The sequence below is a fragment of the Ambystoma mexicanum genome, chromosome 11, assembly GCF_040938575.1.
Source record: "Ambystoma mexicanum isolate Mex_15411 chromosome 11, UKY_AmexF1_1, whole genome shotgun sequence".
Lineage (NCBI taxonomy): Eukaryota > Metazoa > Chordata > Amphibia > Caudata > Ambystomatidae > Ambystoma > Ambystoma mexicanum.
Window position 1 is genome coordinate 97,438,560 of NC_090934.1, and position 13,436 is coordinate 97,451,995.

Genomic DNA, 13,436 nt, shown 5'->3' on the forward strand with positions numbered 1-13,436 from the left:
CATCGAGGCAAACTTGCAAGGGAAAAGGTATGAAAGGAGCAAGAGTGAATTAACAGACATTTGAACTCTAAAAGAACTATACATTCAGTTTACACACTACTTACCTCGGAGTCATTGTTGTCTGGAACTCTGCCAAATACCTTTGGATCAGTTAAGTAACTGAACTTCTACGCGCCCCTGTACTCCACTCAGGATGGAGAGTTCATCCTTTCAAACAATAAGGTGAGACTTTATGAAGAGGAATACTGGAAGTTTTCAGGGAAAATAGTGTTAGTGTAACCTCTCTACCATGGGTGGCTGATCCCCTTTACTGCTTTTAGGAAAATATTCTTGCGGGCCAGGCAGACGAAACTGAGTGGGCAAGTGCAGTCGATCATCACTTCGCTACGAGTCACACTGGTGGAGACCGCAGCAGTCCAGCTTCGTTCGACGGCCCTGTGGAATCCAGGTGAGCATAACAGGTCTGTGGTGGGGTGGGTAGAGCACAGGAACCGGGCAAGGAGTGGGATGAGGGAGTGATGGGAGCAGGTGGGGGACCCCAGGGACTATACTGGCAGTAGGGTGCGGTGACAGCGCCCGGTAGTTCATAGCCATTTGGGCTTACTGTCCATTTGGCATTTTTGCGGGGGACCAGCCTTCCCACATTTTGCTCGGGGGCCCAGGCATAAAAAGTTTGAAGACCACTGGTCTAAGGGAATCCGTCGTAATGCTTTTTGGCCTGTAAATGCTTATATGAATTCTCTTGCATTTATGTTGTTTATGGCTGGAGTGGAACACACTATCCCTTTGTCATTGAAAGATATTGTCATGTTTAGTTTTGTCATCAAGTCACATCCTAATATGTTAACTGGTCTCTGCCAAGAATACGATAGTCACATAGACACATCATGTTCTCCTATTTATTAAAAGTGGTATTTTGTCAGTAAAAAGGAACCAAGCTCGTAGCCCTAAAGAAACCCTGCGCATTCATAGGTACCCTGCGCACAGATATTGGGTACTTTCCCTCTCGTAAACAGGAACGAGTTGCTCCTGTGTCTACTAGGAATGGAAATGTCTTGCCTCTTATCGTTACCCTGACCCTGGGTTTCTCTTTTGGGTCTGGTGTCACAGATAGAACTGGACACATCAAGTCGCTCTGTGGGATCTCCTATTTCAGGTATAAATTCATCCCTGTGCCTGTAAAAGGATTTACTCCCACTACGGTCAAACTCCCTATCCTAGGTGTGGGTACTTGTGAGGCTTCTGTATTCGACTTACATTGTGGCACCGTTGCCTGTTACATTGGAGCATACTGTGGTTGTTGCATCTGTACTTGTTGCATTTGCATAGGCACTTGCTGTGGTTGCCCTTGTGACAATTGTGTTTGCAGCAGGATGTGCTACGGTTGCTGTGTTTGCGGCATGCATGTCTGATACTGCGTGTGTTCCTGGCCATAATACTTTTGTGGTTCTGTATTATACTGTGGAGAATAGACCATCCTCCCTCTTGGAGCTTGCCAGTACTGTTTCATGCCCCCTCTGCTTCTACATGTGCAGGCTTTATGTCCTGTCCTACCACAAATCTGACATTGCTGCGGTTGTCCTCCATTAAATCCTCCTCCACCTTAGGGGTTTTGAAATCCACCTCATCCTATTCCCTCTACTTCATGGCCAAACATGTTACCCACCTCGATTTGTAGGGTACCCTACATTGCATGGTTGCGCTGGCTTTAACTCTTGTGTGGTCACGCCTTCACCGCTTGTCAATACTGCTCCTTTTATGGCAAACTTTCACAACTTTTTTGGAACCAACTTTGCTTCCTCCTGCTTTCTAGTATCAGCTTGTTTAGTATTCTTCTCTTGTAACAGTCGACAATGATATACGATAGTCAACTGTATTTCTGGCCATGGTTTAGCTTTCATCGCTACCTGTTTCTTTATTTGTTGTTGCACTGGCTTGGGCGGTCCCTGGCATAGAACATGATAAAATAATGCTACTGTTTTATCCCACAGCTCTCTTGTCTCACGACGCCAGCGTTCTTGAATCTCCTGAATAAATGCAACAGGAGCTTTGTCCTCACGCATTTTCCTTGTCATAATCGCACCCATGTATGATGTGTCAGGATATTGTACTCTAATTACCCTCCATACATCTTCTCTACAATTATTAAATGGTGCTCCATCATGTGTCATATTTTGTGCTGTCACACTTGCATATGATATGATATGATATGGCATTTAAAATGTGCCTATATACAAGGCTTTCAAGGTGCGAAACAAAACGCATACGCTGTAAGCAGGATATGAACCTGCGCAGGGAAACCCCATTGGATTTCGAGTCCAACGCCTTAACCATTCGGCCATCACAGCTCATCTCCAAATGTTGTCAGCTCTCTCCCCTAGAAGAGCTGCTAGTAGACATTTTACATTACCCACTACTAACGTCATTCCTGCTGTCATTCTTTCTAACTCATAAATCCATTTTCCCACACCTGCAGTCAAACTAGGTAATTTACATTTCAAATTTTCATAATCCATTTGCGTCCACGGTATATATTGTGGTCGCCCTCCCCCTTTCTCTAATAATTGAGATTGTGTGAATCCTGGTCCAGAATCATATCCACCTACGCTCCTTGTCTTCCAGGTGGGGATAGTTTCACCCGTTCGTCTTCATCCTGGCAGTGACCTTAATCTACTAACATAAGGCGGGGACATAACCTCTGCACTAGGGGACCATGCTTGTGGTCGTTCAGAATATGGTGTAGGTTCTGGTGTTTTTTCTTTTGGGTCCTCTAAGTCTGACCACTTTACCCCTCTGCCTACATCTACATGTTATGTTATGTTATTTTGCATTTATATAGCGCCTTATGTACTGTTGGTATGATCTGAAGGCGCTGGTAGGTTGAACCCCCTCGGGAACCGTAGTTCAAGTCAGTAGAGAGAGAGAGAGAGTCAAAAGGTGTGTGTGAGCACCGGCTATGTGTGCAGCTGGTGTGGCACTCATATGATAGCTGCTTCTTAGCAGTAGGTGTGGTGGTTGGGAGATCAGGAGTATGTGTTCGTTCTGGCAGGGTGATATCCAGACTGATTCTGGCTGTGTTAGGCCTGAGGAGAATGCCTAGGCTGGTGGGTGTGCAGCCAGCTGTGTTTAGTTAGGATGATGGGGAGTATGTGGGAGGTGTTGGTATGAGAACAGCTATACCGAATGTGTCATAGTATCACTGTGTTCTAGTTGAGTGGTGGTATATAGAAGAGAGTAAACGTGGTGATGTGATATGGTGTTTTTCAGTAGGTGCTTGAGATCGAGCGCACATCTGAACCATTTATTCTATCTGTTATATTCACTCAGTCTGTTCAGTCAGCCTTGTCTGTGTTCAACTCTATCTGTGGAGTCTGCGCCATCCATAGTGACTATACCATGCATTCCATGCACCCCAACCATTCCATGCACCCCAACCGTTCCATGTACCCCAACCTTTCCATGCACCCCAACCGTTCTTGCACAGTGTCCGTTCCATGCCATCTATCTGTTCCAAGCATTCCGTCCTTTGCATGTACTCCCTCAGTTCAATGTACTCCATCTGTTCAATCAGTTCCATCCGCTCTCCACAGATTCTCTACCCACTCTCCATCCGTTCCATCCACTCTCCACAGATTCTCTACACACTCTCCACACACTCTCCACACAACCTCCACACACGCTCCACACACGCTCCACGAACATATGCGCCTTCCCTCTGCCCTCTCTCGTTTTCTTCCCTTTCTTCGTTTTACCTCATTATACCCAACTGGTATGACTGTTGTCCCTTTCCTCATCATCAAGATCTAATCTGTTTAAGGACAACGTTCTTTGCTCGTCCATCATTGCATCATCCAATCTATCGCCTATTTCTTTCGGTGGGGACCCCACAATGCTCCCTGTGGTCTTGTAACCATCTTTCTCTCTCATTTTCCTATATAGATCCCCAATCCTTTTCCCTATGCTTTCTGCTCCATGCTCATCAGCCCCAGTCTGTATTCTCGGTGTCCCCTGCAGCTCCCTTTGAAGCTCTTGTGACCCTCTCTCTTCTTTCCATCGTTCATGTACTTCAGTTGATTTATACATCTATTAATGATATGATCTATCTCATCATCCCTTTGTCCCGTACTCTTTCTCATTTCTTCTTCCCTTTTTCTCATCTCCCTTTTCTCTTCTTCCTCTAACCTTCTTTGCAACCTATGTTCTTTCAATCTCTCTTTCTTCGTGTTTTTTCTCCTCTATTCTCTCTTTCTCTTTTTTCTGTTCTTCATACCTTCTTAGTTCTTCCTTTCGCTTCCTTTTTCCTTCTCTTTGTATACCCTTTCGTGTTGCTTTTCCTTCGCTTCCCATCCTTTCTTTCTTTGACTTCATCAATACCTTTTCCATCTAATTTGAGTAGTATCTGTCCTCCCATCTACTCGTTCTGTAGTATTGTCAATCCACTAGCTATGTAATTCTCTCCTTTTTCTCTCTTAGCTTCTTCTTCTATCTCCATTTGCCGGCCCCTTCTTCATCATGTTCTTTATGTTTATCGCGTGTGGACATATATTTACTCTCTTTCATTTTACTCTCTACTATGTTATCTTCACTACTATAAGTGGGGGGCGCATAAATTGGATTAGATATGCGACAGATGGGGAGCAGGTGCAAGTGGTTCTTGGTCACCTGGCCTAAGCCCCACCCACCTGGTGCCTTCCTGGTTGCCACTCTTTTTCCCTACTTAAGGAGCCCTCCATCCTCTTTTCCTTTTTCTTTGCTTCATTCTTCTACCCTGCCCCCACCTCCAGCCTACTTCTGCAGGAGTCTGTCCTGATACTTTCCGGTTTCACCATCACTGTCTTGTGGCCAATGCTGGATTTGACTTTCATGGACTTCATTGATTCACGGTGCATCATCCTATCTCATAGTGGCCCTGAATCATTCTGTTCCCATCTTCATCTTGTATCCTGGCTTGCAACATTATATGTTACTACTGACTTCTGCAATTGTATTCGCTCTCCTCTATTGCTTCTCCACTCTTTTTGACTGCTTACTCTCTCTTCTCTCCTCCTCTCCCATTCTCCCTTTTCCTATCTCCTCCCCCCTTACTTTCTTCTATGCACTTACTCTATCAGAATTGTCCCTGGACCAAGTATAATAGCAACCTCGCCTGTATTCTCCTCCCTCCCCTTACTTGTTCCTCCCCTCCATCAATATCTGAAATGTCATCAGGCCTAGTAATATAGTCGTTTACTTTGTTCCTCCCCTCCTTTTCTGCACCCCTCTCCCTCACCTTTTGTTTTCTCCGGCTCTACCAGAAAATTCGTCAGGCCTAGTACGGTAGTCGCCTGTCTGTTTCCATTTCCTTCCCACTCTCTCCCTCCCTTGCTTAGCTATGTCTTAGCTCTTGCACTATCTGAAATGTTGGCAGGCCGCGTACGATAGTTAATTTCACCTCCTTACTGTCATGGCCTATACGAATTTCATTGTATTTTCCCTTGTTCCCTCCCTTGCCTTGAAACGCTTTGAAACACATTGAGTATAGGTGCTATGTAAATAACCTATCATATCTTAACATACCCCGCGGCTGCCTTTAACTCTTTTAGAGGATACATTCCCTGTTTATCGTCAATTGCACTATCATTTTTAGGAGGAGAAAGAGGAGCAGAGGGTGTTATGTCCTCCCCTTTATGCTGATTAAGCATCTATGCCTTCTCAGGCTGGTCTTCGCTCTCACTCTGATGCATTTTCCATAGTTCTAAAACAGCTAAACTTTTCTGTAACCTCTTCCATGAGTATGCAGCATGTGCATATGTTGTCATGTGTTGCAATACTGTTCTTGATAATGTACCTTCTTGAGGCCACAGCATGAACATTTTGTCAGTCGTGCGTTTTACCCACTCGTCATGATATTTCCTAATCTTAGGTGTGTAACTCGGTAATGTTTTGCACAGGTGTGAAAGGGGAGTGTCCCAAATGATTGCAGTCATTTTTGACTGTCAGTACTTATCGGTTATTAAATTCTGTTATTACTTTGATTAATTACACCACAACAATCAATTCGGGCAAGCGCCATCAATCGCCGCCCATTTCCCAAAACAATTCTCCAAACAATGTTCAAGCCTACACAATAATAACCTTTTTGCTTCTTCGTTTATGCTCTATTCTTACTATCCTGTTTTTATTATTGACAATGTAAGAATCTTACTTTATTCTATTTTTTCAACTCCTGTCCGTGTCTAATTGATTGATTGATTGGCGCCAATCACTTGTCTTTTAGGATCTAATAACGAGTTTAGTTTATTACTATTGTTCTATGGTTTCAACTTATTACTTATATTATCACAAGTAATACAAACGTCATCAGCTTTTTAGACTATTTTCACAGCCCCAAACTAAAATGTGCACACTACTTTCTGCGATCGTCTTCATTACTTTCTCTAGCAAGAGTATCTCATCCCTATTTTACCCCATTTTGCAGTGTGTCGCACACCCTTCTTTGGCTCTTAGCCCCAGGAATCCCTTAAATAATATTCTGTTCCAGAGTTTAATGCAGTCCCTTCTATTCTCCTTGAGATTAGGAATCGAGGTATCTCTACTATAACCAAATCCTGTTACGTTACCCACTAAATATACACATGTAAGATAACACCTCCCCTTTAATTTGCCACTTTTGATGCTTTTACTCACATCTGTTCAGCTTGAGCCCTTCGGTATCGAATCTTCCCCAATTGACCACTTGACCTACCGTCTGCGGGGCGCCTGTAGGGACCGGACAGGAATATCTTCAAAGCGGCACCTGCCGACCGTCTCTGGTTACATGTGTTTTTTGGCCCGCTCTCCACAGGAAACTCTATGATCTTCTGGCCGATGGTGGAAGACATCAAGAATCTGAGATTCTGGATCTTGAACCATCCACACAGCTACCAAAATGTGCAGCAGCACATGGAGCGTATCAAGTGCTGGACGGCATTACCATAACAATTAATTACGGGCACAAATAACTGGACAGATTCAATGAATATGGCAAAACACTACATTATTATGAGTTCAATAAAGCAGGAAAATCTGGCAAGCATAACAAATCGGAGCTCACCCACTCTCAACTACATTTCCATTACACAAAGGCTTTATACCGCAATGTATGTCAGCTATGATGTCATCCAACATGGCAAATAGTAAAAACATCGGGCGGAGGGCTAGGTTAAGGGAACATATCTACCTATAGCTTATTTAAGTGTTAGTAACATCATTGACTGCCCCTTATCAAGTAGTCATGCCTGGAACAACCTCTAACTACGTATAACACAGATAATAGCAGAATAACAACAGTGGATTGGTTTCTGCAACAATGTATAGTCCATCATCACATAGGCCGTCCTGATTGGTTGGCACTCTCCTCTAACCTTGGACATTCGGCTCGTTAGCAGCAGCTAAGCAAAACAAAACCCAGGTGCGGGGAACATCGTCAGGCAAATGTCTTCTTAAACTAATTAGCCTACCATTTCTCATCAGTTAGGCCATAAACCAAGGGCTCTTCTTTGTAGTTGACCTTGCTGACTGTTCTCTTTTCAAAGCTTTTAAGTTTTTAAGTGAATGTACATTGTTATCTTCATCTGGAGCATTATGAAAAAGCCTTGTTTTCTAGTCTTGCGCCATGTGTGAGACCATGATTTGTTCATCCTGTCCGTTTATTTAATGCTATTTGATTCTATTATTCTGGGTGCCATTACTCTTTTTGGCCTCTGGAGACTTGGTTGCTCTGTCTTGCATATGCTGTCTTCATTGTTAATTGTCCAACACTTGGCCCTCGCAAATGTTCACTCATTTGCCTAATCTAAGAGAAATATGTCTTACGCACACATCTTATCCTCTTCGACTCCTTTTGTACTTTGCAGTTGCTTCTCACTGTGGCTTCCTTGATCCTTAACCAAACAAATATTATTTGTTCTGGCACGATTTTGTATTTCAGTGGCTGTCAGCTCTGCAGCCTTAGTCTCTGTCCTTAGGGTTTTTAACTTATTATTACACGAAACCGACATCCATCTTCTCAACATGGCTGCTTTGCCTGTATTATAGTTTCTACTGTAGCAAACTTCTATATTTCTTATCTACCTTGCGTTTCTGCATATATACATCTACTGCATCTCTTCTTACTTATCTTCTCAGTGTATAGGATTTCTCCGTACCCATATGTTTATTTACTTTGTTACTTCAGTTACATCTTCATTCTTTGAGTATTCGTATGTCGTATCCTTGTGTCTTTTCTTCTTGATGTCACTTTACCCCTGTCAGACTTTGCTGATAGTTCTACGTCTGGTGGTGTCTGCGCACTTCCTTCTACCACGTCAGTTCGAGGGTACATTTGGTACGGTTGTCTGAGTGCTTAACGTCTTTCATATCTTCGATGCGGCATCGGGACGATACCAGATGTCATGCACAGTGCTTTCTTGCTGCTCTTCCAATATGATAGAGGTGAGGGTGCAGGCTCCATAAGTGACGTGCACATCTCCTTCTCTACAACGTGGTGTGCATGTCCTCTTGGTTAGGGCTCTGGCAGCAACTGGACCCTAACTAACACAGGGACGGGTGTTCAGCAAACTGCCCTAAAAGGAGAAAGTACAGAATCCTGAACCATGACGGTGTAATTCCAAGAGCAACGACAGCAAGTAACTATTATGAGATAAACTGAACCCTGGGGCTTGGAGGCAAATTTCCTAGTGATGGCAGGAATACCAACTGGTGTGAGAAGCACTTAAACCTCTAACTTGTGTGCAAGGTTCTTACACCAATTGAGGAAGAGACTGAGGGCAGAAACATGGAATCGTTGAAGTTCAATGCACTTTCGGTCTTCGTTTGATACAGAGAGTTAAAGAAAAAGCATGTGATACAGAAAGGCACAGGAGAAGAAGTGACTCGAGGATCTGAGAGCCATATTTCCCGGCTTCGATAGGAACTGGGAGCCAATGTTTCTGACTTCCCTTGCAAAGACACACTGAAAGATAAAATCAATGCATCCTGGAACTTGAAGTTAAAATTCCTTCCTCTTCTTGATAGACCCTGACCTGTGAATGTGATGTCACGCTCTGACTTGATTCGAAGGTCAACAGAAGTCCTAAGTGTGGGAATACGAACTGTGGCTAAGAGACAGACATTGAGTAGAGTGCCAGAATATCTGACAACCCCGGTAAACAATAGAGCGTTTGACGACTCTTCTTTGTCTACACCTCACACGCTGTGGAAAAGACATATTTTCCAGCAGTAATGTATTTCTTCAAATGGCAGAAATGAGACTGAAAGGATGGGCTGGAGCAAGGGTCAACCATCTTTGGCTCCCCAGACGTCTTGGGAGAACTCTCTTCAGCTCAAGCCAGCACAGCCAATGAGGAGAAATCATGGGAGTGGGACATCTTGGGAGAACTCTCTTCAGCTCAAGCCAGCACAGCCAATGATGAGAAATCATGGGAGTGGTAGTCCAAAACATCTGGAGTAGGGTGGCCAGACGTCCCGGTTTTGCCAGGACTGTGCCGGAATTGGGTGCCTTGTCCCTCTTTCTCAAGATAACTTTTCCATTGGAAAATTCAGTGGTCCCGGTATTAGGTAATAGGCCTTCATAGCTGTCAGGCAGGTATGCGCAATCTTGCACAAAAGAAATGCTGTCAGAAGCTCCCTTCTTTCTCACCCTTTTCTCCTTGCTGGTGTTCTTCCGGGATGCGGCTTCTTTCTTTTTCACCAACCTTGACTTGTACAAGCGTTCGATATCCAGGAACAATGTCAATAAATCCAGAAAGGAAGATATCGGAAGGGTAAGGAATTAGGGGGAAGGTTCCAGGAGTAAGGGGAAGATAGAATGCACAAAGCGCAGAGAGCGAACTCGAACAACGTCTAGTAACTTGTAGGGGTAGAGTTGAGATGCGTGGAGCCACGGGGGGGGTGCTTGTTTTCTAGGAAGCAGGTGAGTGCACGCAAAGGCTAGACTGTAACAGTTCTGACTCGGTGGCCATTTTGGATGGGTTGCAGAGTTTACGCCGCGGTGCATCATGGACCATGAAGTCCAGAAGGGTCGAAACCAGCCATTCATGACAGCATGCCTCCTCCTGAACCCGGACCCACCAGGTTTGCCTGGGTGTATTCGATGAAACCTTTGCATTAGAGGAGGAGCATTCATGTTAGAAACTGGTTCCCATGTACGCTCACTGGGGGGGGGGGGGGTAACCTTTCCACTCTACCAAGTATTGTAGTTGTCCTCATCTATACCTGGAATCACATATCCTGGAGACTTTGAATTCGACCTGATCATTGATGAGCACAGGATTAGGTCTAGGAACTGTCTGATTGGATTGTACAAATGGCTTCAATAAGGAGGTGTGAAAGACCGGATGAATTATTTTCCAGGAATCTGGGAGCTGACGTGTAACGCTCACCTGGTATCCACGGGGACGTCACTCAGCCTGTTCTGACCTCTTACGACCTTGAACCCTTCCCTGGAGGCTATTAGACTGGAGACTGGGCCTGAAACACAGGATTGGCAGAGGTTAACCCCCTATTGTCTCTTTGTGCTTGAACCCCTTCTTCCCCGGGGTCCAACACTTCCCTTTGATCCACAGCTCACCTTGGTTTCTTGGATAGTGTGCTCTCTGTCCTGCTTTCAGCGCAGGGGCGCTTTGATTGATGCAGGCTCGTTACTGCCTAGTTATTTCACTGGCAAGAGTCCGACAGGTAAGTATAATGAGTCATTTGAACAGTTCTCTAACTTCGTTCCTTTCCTTCCTTAGATGATGGCCGGCGTCCGAGGATGGCGGCGTGCTGCTGTGATGAGTAGCACTGAAGGTGAGTGAGATGCACCCCTTTCGTATTTTCATAGAGCTAAGTTCTTTTTCTGTGTCTTTTAGGTGCCGCGACGTTTTCAGCGTGGATGCCGGTTATGAAGAACAAATGCGGTGGGTAAGCGTGGTAAGTGGCACCTCTAGATGTTTCCACGCTAACCTGGAGTGTCTTTTTCCTCTTGCAGATGGATGAGAAGTTCCGGAGACAGAGTTCCCCCAGAGCGGCTGGGATTCAGGTAAGCGTTTGAAGCTCGTACAGTTTAAAATGAAGCGAAGAGTTGCAGAATGCTTACTAATGCCTTTTTTCTGTTCTTTTCCCTTTTCCTTAGGAAGCGGCGTGCCGGGATGGAATGACACCTCCGAAGATGCCCGAAGAATAGAAGGAGCGATGAATGATGGGCAGAAGCCGTGCACGGTAAGGCTGTTCCTAACGGTGTTCTTGTTCTTGCAGGAGCTGGGCGCAGAAGAAAGATGCAGGCCTACTGGAGACCGATCCGAACACGGTGAGTGTCACGCTGCAGGTGCAGAAAACGCAAAGCATGCTTCTCAGCCTGGGTGTGGCTTAAATAGACTCTGGGTATCCCAGGTGTCTCTGGGCTGAACCACACCCAAATGACTAGACCGCACGTGCAGTTCTGGGAAACCGAAATATGTGGGGGCATCCATCTTGTCCCCATCAATGCACTACAAGTCCAATCCCCAATGTTATCCTATGGGAGTAAGTGAGTCTGGTGCCACAAGCACCAAGTCTGACTCCAAGTGGGTCTTTGGAGGGATGGAGAGGCCCTTGAGGGCCATGTAGGTGATCGTGGCCTGGCTCCAGCCTGACATCTTGTGGGGCTGGGGACATGAAGGGCAGGAATCATGACATGAAGTCGATATGCCACTGGGTTAATGATTTCCTTGATGGTGAAGGGTCTGTAATACTTGGGAGCCAGTTTGTTAGGCCGTAGATGTCGAGGAAGGAGTTTGGAGGATAACCAGACTTCATCCCCTATTGAATAAGAAGGGCTAGGTCTTCGCTTGGCATCTGCATATCGTTTTACAGCTATCCTGGCCTTTTCCAAATGTTCCTTAGCATCCTTGTGAACGTTCACCAACTTTTCAATCCAGGAATCAACTGCAGGGTTGGATGTGGCAAAATTGATGGTAAAACCGCAGGATGGAATCCTTGACTGCAGAAAAATGGGCTTGTCTTGATGGCCGAATGGTCTGAATTGTTGTAAGTGAATTCAGCTACCGGAATCAATAGCGACCAATCATCCTGGACCCTGCCAGCAAAACAGCAGAGATATTGTTCTAAAGTCCAGTTGGCTCTTTCTGTGATCCCGTTGGTTTGGGGATGGTATCATGAAGACAATGCCCGCTGAATGCCTAGTATTTGGCAGTGGTGTTTCCAGAACTGGGATATGTACTGGGGACCTTTGTTGGAGATGATCTTAGGAGGTAATCCATGGAGCCTAAATATGTGTTCAATAAATATCCCAGCAAGTTCAAGTGAAGAGGGCAATTTGAACAGCAGTGTGAAATGAGCTGCATGGGTAAACAAGTCAATTGTAACCATTATGGTCATATATCCCCGGGATGGTGGTAATTCCACAATAAAATCTGTAGCGATGAACTCCCAAGGACGTGTTGGTAATGCAGGTTGATGCAGAAGACCGGCAGGTCTTCTATTGTCGTGTTTGTTTTGATTGTACACAGCACAGGATTGGATGTAGGTTTTTATGTCAGTAGTCATTCTTGGCCACCAGAATTGTCTCTGTATGAGATGAAGGGTAGTAGTAATGCCTCGATGTCCTGAATGAAAGGTGTCATGACAGAGATTCATGATTTTATCTCTCAGTCCTTGTGTAGGGATGACCAGTCGTTGGTCCTTGAAGAGATAACCATCCTTTGTGTTCAGGTTCCAATGATTATTATGAGTGTATTCTTTCCAGCGATCTGAGGAAGAAGTACGAGCATGGATGTCTTCCAGGAGGAAATTAGCTTGTGCCACAAACACAGTTTTTGGAAACATCTTGGGGAATGCCCTGACCTCGACAGATTCGTAGTCAGGACGTCTGGATAAGGTTGTCAGCGACGATGTTATTGATTCCAGGAAGGTGGTTGATTTGAAACTGGTACTGCGCGAAAAAGAAGGCCCAACGGGCCTGGCGACTGTTTCTGCATTCCAGGGATTGTAATACTTGTAAGTTCTGATGATCTGTCCGTACTTGCACTGGATATTTAGCTCCCAGGAGTAAATGACGCCAATCAGTGAATGCCAAGGTACAGGATAGGTAGGCAATTGGATGTTCCATCTTGTCCTCAAATTCTTGCTTTAGGACTGCCCCAATGGCATAGTCAGAAGCATCGGTTTCCACCAGGAAGGTTCGATCAACGTCGGGTTGGGCTAGGATTGGACCTTCCGTGAATTTTCTTTTTAGATGTTGGAAGGCCTTCTCTTGTTCTGTAGACCAAATAAACGGTGTACCCTTCTTTAAAAGTGCCATGACGGGATGTACAATTGCATAAAATGTAGGAATTAATTTTCTGTAAAAATGTGCAAGTCCCAAGAAGGAAAGTATGGAATCTATCTTACCCGGGTCCATTCCAATTCCACTAGGACTGAACACAAATCCAAGGTAATAA

At 44.9% G+C, this 13,436-nt stretch overlaps 1 non-coding gene across 1 annotated transcript; it reads right to left on the bottom strand.

Moving 5' to 3' along the window:
- Positions 1–2,266: 2,266 nt before the first annotated feature.
- On the bottom strand, positions 2,267–2,348 carry TRNAS-CGA (transfer RNA serine (anticodon CGA)). Its single transcript has one exon. It is a non-coding gene; the product is annotated as a tRNA-Ser (tRNA).
- Between the last annotated feature and the right edge of the window lie 11,088 nt (positions 2,349–13,436).